Here is a 9,025-nt window from a genome sequence, read left to right as displayed (position 1 = left end):
ATCATAGGACCGATGGCCTCACCAGAGATAGATCTAAAGAATCTTTATTCAGCGCCGTCATCGTCGCCATCGAAGCCAAGATGATGAACAACCTAAAAACCTAGACTACGAGAAAGTAACACGATCCACACGCATGGATCCGGTGGTCCCCCTCACCGACGACGACCAAGGTCGCCGGCGAAGAGAAGCCTCCGGAGGATGGGCTAGAAGATTGGCCTCCTGGCGGCGGCTAGGGTTCCAGCCACCAGGACCAGAGGAATCCATGTTAGGAAACACTTCCTTGTCCATCTTCCTCACATGCACATACTCCACCGTAAGCATACCCCGGTGGTGTACAACAAGACCACCAACGAGCCCAATGCGTATGCTAATAAATAACCTACAATTGAGAGAAGTAATTCTTCTTATTAGGGCATCTTCAAGGCGGCTTCACCATATAGCAGGCGCAAGCGCAGTTCAACGCCGACATGGTGGAGGTGCAGCCTGCACCGACGCCTTTGTCGGCGTTCCAGCAGGCGCAAAAGGAACAATGGTACAACTGGTTCCTTCTGGAGAAGCACTGGCTGTCGGAGGGCCATATCTACGGCGAGCGCGCGAGCGAGGAGGCCGTGGCAGCCATGGTTGCGGTGAACCCAAATTTTGTTACGGAGCAGTGTGCTATCTACTATGTCGTCAGCGCTCAAGCCGTCGCTCGGCAGGAAGCGGTAGCCGCGGAGGCGCAGCTGCAAACAATCACGGAGGATATCATAGCCAGCTGCGCCTCCTACGCGCCGTCGACGAACCATCAGCCGGCCCGGTGGGATGACGACAACCAAGGCGCCATCATTTCCCTCGTGGACCTCACGTCCACTGGCGACGGACAAGGTGTGGACTCCTCCGAGGATGAGTAGGCGACGGGAGGCGGCAGGGCCTGGTGTCCCATGTGGCGTGGTCCGTCTCCCATGTTCTACTCTTCCTTGCCGAAGACCGCACCTTCACTTCATCGCTCTTATCGTCGGTGCTCATGGAGACGGCGGAAGGAGGACGACACGGGCTTGAACGCCAGGCGCCGCCGCCATAGGATAGGTTTAGCGGTGGGTCTTTGTTTTTATTTTAACTGTCCGAAATGTAGTTAAATCCATCGTGTTTGTATGAAATTCATCATATTTGTACGAAATTCAGTCGTGTTTGCATGAATTTCATCCGGTTTATTGAAAAATAATTTGAAATGTATACAGCTAGCGTTAGATGTCGACCTCCCGCATCCATGTCTGTGGACTGATGCCCCCTGTCCGCAAACGGATGCGGGAGGTTTTTTACGGGTTTTCGGAGATGCTCTTAAACACCATACCATTTTTACATAGCTAGAGCGACCAAATCAAAACTGACAGCCCACCTGAATAAAGACTGTGACCAAGGCCACGTAGTCAAGTACCAAACAAATGTGAAATACTACGGGACGGGTACCAATTAGAGGCCACTTCTTTTCTATCAAAAGTGCCCTTTGGCCACTTGGAAGGTTTCATTCTAGTTAACATGGGAGATGTCGACATTCCAACCAGCTTACCTCGTATTGTAATCTTGGCATGCGCTTACCTTTCCCTTCAAAGGCCGTGCGTACCAGATCGCGTGCCCGATGCAACTTAACTATGATATCAGTACGCTAATTTCTATATACATCAATGGCGCCATTCAGTGTTTCTTTCCATTTTAGTAGCACCTGTCAGCTCGACATCATTTCATAGGGGTAAAGGCTATGACGAGAGTTTTATTTTATTTCTTAATAAGGTTGGGAGTATGTGCTAATGCAACCATCTTATATTAGTGTGAGATGCCACTGTTCAAATCCAGGATGATCAAAGTACAAAATTGCACAAATATCCTCGAGTCCCCCTCCCCTCTCCTCCCCATCTCCCTCTGGTAATCTTAAGATTCTAAAATCATGGAATTACAATGTCATGCCCATTCCATCCTACATGACTTTGTTTTCACAAGTGTGTTAATGCTCCATAAAAAAATAGGAAAAATATATTTCAAAACGATTAGAGTGGATGCAAAATTTTCAGTGAAACATAATACAAAGGTACCTCAACAAAAAAAATTATATGTTCGACCCTAAAAATCACACAATCCACATATGAGAAGCTCCTATGAATTTCAAGTGTCCAAAATTCCTATAAAAACATTTGAACCAGGTCCATGGACCATCTAGCGACGACTACAAGCAGCGAGCCGAAGGCGCACGGCCGTCATCGCCTCTCCCTTATCGGAGCTGGGCAAACCTTGTTGTAGTACACAATTGAGAAGTCGTCGTGCTAAAGCCCTATAAAACCAACACACCAAAGCAGCAACTATCGTCATAAAGAAAGTCGTAGATCAGAAAAATCAAATATGTAAACACCCAAGCAAAGACAAACAAAGACTAAATCCAAAAAAATGCAGCAAAGATCAGCACCAACCAAATCCCACGAGATCCGACAAAGACACACCTCCACAAGCCCTCCAACGAAGCTAGACACGTCATCGGGACCGGGATAGAACTTGGGAGACATTATTCCTACTAAAAGATATCGCCGCTGCCACACAACTCCAACCAAGACATTGAACCTCATAAGAACGAGAAAGGGTCCCTCCCGCCGGCAGGGGCCGAGGTCCTCCGCACCTCCATGACCCAAACGCCATCGGAGATGAGGCGGACCGCGACAGCGCTGACGGGAGGAGGAGGAAAGCCTAGGATCTTTTCTTGCAGAGGAGGAAAGAAAATGTGTGTGATCTAGGACTGAGCAAATGGTCCTTATTTATAAAGTTTTAAAAGTTTGACTGAAACTTACGAGTGTCGACACAGAAAATTAAATAGATTATGTAGCAACGTCACTGCAAAGCATAATCACTTACTTCCCCACTGAGTCTAACTTTGACCCAAAATATAACTAATATAAAGTCTGTACTATATGAAAAATATACCATTGTAAACTTTTTTCAACTACGAATTCCATGATTTTTTGACATATAACTCGTATGTTGTCTGTCAAAATTCTAATCAAATTTAGGCCGAGAGTTTGAAAAAACCAGAAGGAAAGTGAACTCTAATCCTATATACTCATTGCGGACACTGAGATGCATGTATTTGCATTGCCGTTGCCTCCATCATGCACGCACGTTGCACAGACCGTGTCCATGATCACCACGCCCGCGCAGGACGGTGGAGCCGTGGAGGGCATATCATATCCTCGTCCTTGTGCTCCGGAGCTGCCTGCCATTGGTCGGCGAGCTCACATGATACCAAGGTGAGATGCACCAATGGCAGCCATAGATTGCTGGCATCGATGCCCGAAAGACTTTGTGGGTTCCCAGGTTTTGCTTTGAGGAAAGGGAAGGATTCTCGTGATCCCTTTGAAGTCGGGCAAAGTGGCCTCCAAAAAATTTCCGCACGGAGATGCCCGGACAAGTGTCAATCATTGCCGTATGATGAGCAACACCTGTCGAGAAAGGCTTCGGGATGCACGCGTGGGTGACGCAGCGAACGTGCCGCCCACTCACCTGCCTCCACCGAGGACTGCGACCCCACGTGGACCAACTGGGCGAGTGTCTGGAGAGAGATTCTCCGTTTTCTATCGCGAGTGCTGAACGGAGATTGTTGACTGAAAAGCTTGTAGAATCGATGGTTAGAAGTCGTCAAGCAGAGCAGCTGGGATGCGGCCTGTAGCAGTTCGACACATGTAGAGTGATTGAGTGAAGACCCGAAAGGGAACGGAACAGTACGTCACATGTATGGGATTCATAAATTGAAGCAGAAGCAAAGCTCTCTGGTCTTTTGATTGAACTAGATGACCAGTTGCGTCAAATGACGCAAAGACCCGTTTAAAACCATGTTCGTGTTGAAAATATTTGCATTTTTTCAATAAGTGTATATTTGAGTAGTTATGGGGACCTCTCCCAGGTTGAACTTCCTTACTACAATCATTCTTCACCTTAGCCTTTGTACCTTCCTGGAAAACAGAATAAGAACACGATTACTCAAAATTAAAACCCTATAAGGGATTATTGCAATACGAAGCTAGCACTGATACACAAAAAAGACTGGATTGCTCTAACTAAAGTAAGGGATGACCGAACTCATCCAATATCTCTGCCGGGATGGTAAACAGAATTCGTAAATGATTACTTAAGTAGTTCACTACTTGCTCCAGCGCCCACTTCCTAAAAGATCTCAGCTTCGCACCTAAAGCAGGCCAACAACTGTAGCTATTTTTTTTAATGAATTTTGGTATGATTGAAGAAAACTCTCACCATATTTTAAGATCCCTTCCAGCCTCCTGCTCTACCAAAACACACATTGTAATTAATCCAGCAACGACTTCATCAGAGCAACATAGACATGAATATATATATATTCTACATGCACCAGGATATCAGGATGTGGTGACCTTGGTCTCCATGATCCTTGACATCACAACCATGGAAAGAAACAATTAGCTACTTGACAAAATGACGGCAGCGGCCCAATGTCAAGAAAAGGAGGAGGAACCACAAGACATGCCTTCTTAAATTTTATCAAGGTTATAGATACAAAATAACATAGCTCATGAACAGAATCTAAATAGGCAACCAGGAGCATGTGGGACGGAAATAACTATGTGGCACATGACAGCTAGAGCAGCAAAGAAGAAACATGATTTATTGGCTTACCTATTTTGAATACCCGCAAAAAAATTGAATTTCTTTCATCTCAAATGTGTAAGAACACAACTTTTGTAACCCCGTGAGACACCATTGTAATCAAATACCACATGCGTCCTACCATAATGCCATTCATTAAATTATGCCATCACCTGCTGTAAAAATAGGGGAAATAATATTAAGACTTGAACATGACTGAGAGGCTGAACGGGGATTAATTAAAATAGAAATCTAACTGTGTGGATATCTTTCGCATGGCCACAACGACCTGCATGATAAATGAGAATCCATGAGCTAAACACGAATCAGAAAACCAGCTAACACAATCCACAGGGCCTTCCATTACTCTCCGCGTGACTTTTAGCTAACCAGGTTCTGAATGAAAGGCAATCCCTCCGTATCTTTGCAATGCCCCTTGAAAATAGAGAATGAGAGTCAATATAGATTAAAATATTGCCAATTCATTACTCACAAACCGGCTACATATGTTTAAATTTAAGGCTCTAAAGGAAAAAAGGCGTGAGAAAATGCTACACACACACGAAAAGACGAACAAAAAGGACAGGAAAAGCAGCCAAAGTATACCTTCAGCTTCAGTCGAATGGTCTGATTGAGTTCCTGGCCAAATTGTTCATACATCCTCATCTGCAGCTATCTAAGGCACAAGGCAGTGAGTGGAGAACATACATTCAAATAAACCACTGTGTGAGTATATAAATGAGACGCATACCCAACCAAATGAGGGAATTAAGCTGGACTGTTTCTTTTCATGTAATACTAACTGAATGGCCAATTATAGGAGCAGATGCATTTAAAGCCCTAGTATGGACAATAGGTATGTCATCTGAATACATTAGAAGCCTACAGGGAAATTATATATGAAACGAAGCAATCAATCTAACCATCAAAACTTTAATCCCGAATAAGAGATATCCCATTTGTAAATTATTCAATGATATCAGAAATGGGAGGGTGAAACACACTGGCAAGATGATCCTGGCTGAGAAATCAGGAGCCCAAGGAGAGAGGCCCGAAAGGTCAAGCCATCAACGTCAAGCAACACTGCTTTTTTCGAGCTGATATAACCACTTTTGCCGACTGTGTGACCTTTTTAACGCTCATAATTAGTCTCTCAAATTACCTAATCCTACAATTATTCTCCAAACCTGAGAGCTTGCAACACACACATATGTGAAGCCTGAAGTGGCCAATCGAGCAAGAAATACTCGGGGAGGACCACCCAGGGAACATAGTTAATACTAAAGATAATACTGTCTATCCAAACTAAACAAAAAACATTGCACTACAACAGAGAATAATTAGGGACAATTTCACTATGTACAATGCATTGATAAATATAAAAAAATATGCCTGAAAAGAACCAGGTTCAGACGGCTTCAGATATATCAACAAAGTAGCAGTATGCCCAGGAGCAAAGATAAAACTTCATGTCACTGTATGGTCCTCTTGCGCCGAAATAAAGAGTGATGCTCAAGATAGCTAATCTCAATGTATAGGACCACCCAGGGAACACAGTTAGTTTCATGCTTTCATGTTTATGACCCTGTCATAATATGGTCCTGTCGCACTTGAATACCACTGAACCCAGGGCGACAAATTTAGTTTCCAACATTCAGGTTTACACATCCAAAAAAATAAGTAGTCTGCAGGTTCAGTTGCAAGATCAAAGTTAAAAGCACCACAAGATTAGATAACACTACATATCCAGAATTCAGTTCAACCCGTCTTTCTCTAACCGGTCAAGGGCCTTAAGAGTTTGAAATCACTCCAATTTATTTATCGTGTAAAGGAACCATCTCAAACAACAAGCCTAATTTTACTCTTGCTATATTTTCCTATGGTTGTCAATACAGCGAGCAGGTGAACCCCAAAACATATAGGCAGCCAACCTGACCGCACAAACACACGAGCTTATGAATGTGTACATACCTTATCATGAAAGACAACAACTACCAATTTTCTGTATGGTGCTCTTGTCCTCAGGAAACAGAAAAGTCAGTTATATACAAGGAACATGTACGCCAGTTAATAAGGCGTAATTTCAGCGCTAGAAGTAGGAAAGAGAGCTGCAAAAAGCACCCAGTTTCGACAGTTCCAACTACTAATTTTCAGAAAAAGAAAGCAAAACGCAAAACCAAAACAATAGAGAAGCTTTATCAGAGTAGTGCGCAGGAAAAAAAATACAGAGTCACGGGTAGATTAAGTTGAATGCATGTGTATCATATTAATAAATAAACGGGGTAAGCACAAATTTACAGAAACTTATGATAACTACAATATATTGTGCAAGCATGTATTCTGCAGTATGGAAAACACCATCAGTGTTGCATATGGAGCACCTGTACTATCACATACTGAGTAGTAGGTCAGATTCGCTTGCAAATTTCAGTGTTGGATAGGAGTAGTTCCCAGCGTACAATGAAGTTTTCTAACGGTCTATTTTGTTCGCAGTGATCGTTTCCTCCCAGACAAAGCAATCGACCTGGTTGATGAGGCGGGATCTCTTGTCAGGCTACGCCATGCCAAGGTACTACATATGTTTTCGAATGGTGATGCACCTAAATATTTTCCAAAATGTCTGAATCTGAATTTACAAGATGTCTGAATCTGAATTTTGAACTATGCTGACAACTACCTAAGGAAGCTAAAGACCTCGCCAAGAAGCTCAAGGAAATCACCAGACAGAAGAACGACGACATCCGCTCCCAGCAATTTGAGACGGTAATCTTCTCGTCTACAGGTCAACCTGAAATGCACACCTTATAGGAGGACGCTAATTATCTGAATGGTTATAGGCCGGAGAGCTTCGCAGCCAAAGGCTGGAGCTCAAAATCAAGATCATGTCACTGGTGGACAAGAGCAATGAGGTGAGCAAGGCAGAGGTGGAGTCGGGAGAGTCGGCTGGCCCAATGGTGACGAAGGCGGACATCCAGCACATCGTCGCATCGCGGACCAGCGTCCCCGTGGAGAAGGTCTCCGTGGACGAGTCCAACCAGTCGTTCAAGATGGAGGAGACCCTGCACGGGCGCGTCACCGGCCAGGACGAGGCCGTCAGGGCCATAGGCCGCGCCATCCGCCGTGCGCGCGTTGGGCTCAGGAACCCCAACCGGCCGGTGGCCAGCTTCAATTTCGCCAGCCCGACGGGCGTGGGCAAGTCGGAGCTGGCCAAGGCGCTGGCAACCAGCTACTACGGCTTAGAGGAGGCAATGGTCCAGCTGGACATGAGCGAGTTCATGGAGCAGCACACGATGGCCAAGCTCATCGGCCCCCCTCTCGGCTACGTCAGCTGCGGACGAGTCGAAGGCAAGGATGACGGCTCGAAGATAAGGCTCGTGAGGAAGGCAGCTGGAGAGGGCAGAGGGGAGAGATGGTGGCGGCAGCTGGAGATGGCGAAGGGGAGAGATGCTGCTCCTCTTCCTCTGGGCAGCCCTCATCTCTAGAGCCGCCGGCGCCATGAGAGGGCTCCTCCGCCCGGATCCAGGCGCAACGAGGGTCACTGGAGGAGCGGCGAGGCGAGCTCGGGACGGGCCTCCTGCGGCGGGGTTCGTCTGTGGGGGAGAGAGATGGGTGTCCACGAGTGGAGCGCTGCCGCCTGCGCGCACTGGCCGGCCTGCACTTGATCCAGAGGGGAGGTGGGTAGGGTTGAAAGGGAGGAGACGGGAGAGAGAGAGAGGGGAGGGGAGGAGGCGATGGCGGAGGCGAGAGGAGGAGAGGAGGAGACAGGAGAGGGGAGGAGGCCATGGCGGAGGCGAGAGGAGGGAAGATGGGGTGCTCGGACCGTGCTGCTATAGTAACCATGTTCTTGGCGAATAAAAGGAGACGTGGCCGGTGCCGCTTGTTGGGCGCACGGCTTATCCTTTATATGTTCAATGATGGCCGGTGTGAGAGCGTCTACAGCCGGATATATCTAATCCAGACTCTCAAACGTTCACAGACGTATCTGGGCATGTGCACAGACAATGTTCGATCACCCCTCAAATGTCCGTCTCCACAACTGGGTACCTCACTAGCAGGGTGGGGCCCATAGGTGTGTAGATTGTGCGGCCCGTATAAGGCCCATAAATTTTGGGGGCCCCAAATTTTTACATAGGCTATGTATATTTCTTTATGGGCGCTAAGCCACGCATGGCTCTGGGCCGCTGGCACATCCGCGACTCCGAGCCTCTCAGGTCGCTTGCTCGATGCAATGTCTCAATCAGAAACCAAACAAGACCGATCGCATCGAGAGGAAATTGGTAGGCGAGACAACGCATCGAGACCAGATCAAAATCGATCGCATCCAGAGCCAGCGAAGGGCGACATGGCGACATGCGCGGAAACAAGCCTACTACTTCCGAGTTCCGCT

The 9,025-nt window shown here is 46.6% G+C and overlaps 1 long non-coding RNA gene across 3 annotated transcripts; it reads right to left on the bottom strand.

Moving 5' to 3' along the window:
• Positions 1-2,931: 2,931 nt before the first annotated feature.
• Positions 2,932-8,495, bottom strand: LOC119317754. 3 transcript variants are annotated; one of them, XR_005153744.1, is made up of 3 exons: positions 5,245-8,495; positions 4,669-5,073; positions 2,932-3,968 (listed from the first exon to the last, which is right to left on the bottom strand). It is a non-coding gene; the product is annotated as an uncharacterized LOC119317754 (long non-coding RNA). The 3 variants fall into 3 exon arrangements; XR_005153745.1 differs by having other exon boundaries at positions 2,932-4,811; positions 4,928-5,073; positions 5,245-8,490; XR_005153743.1 differs by having other exon boundaries at positions 2,932-5,073; positions 5,245-8,491.
• Between the last annotated feature and the right edge of the window lie 530 nt (positions 8,496-9,025).

The sequence above is a fragment of the Triticum dicoccoides genome, chromosome 6A (genome assembly GCF_002162155.2).
Source record: "Triticum dicoccoides isolate Atlit2015 ecotype Zavitan chromosome 6A, WEW_v2.0, whole genome shotgun sequence".
In the NCBI taxonomy this organism is placed as follows: domain Eukaryota; kingdom Viridiplantae; phylum Streptophyta; class Magnoliopsida; order Poales; family Poaceae; genus Triticum; species Triticum dicoccoides.
The sequence above is the reverse complement of the archived record's forward strand: the minus strand, read 5'-3'. Positions and strand labels throughout refer to the sequence as shown.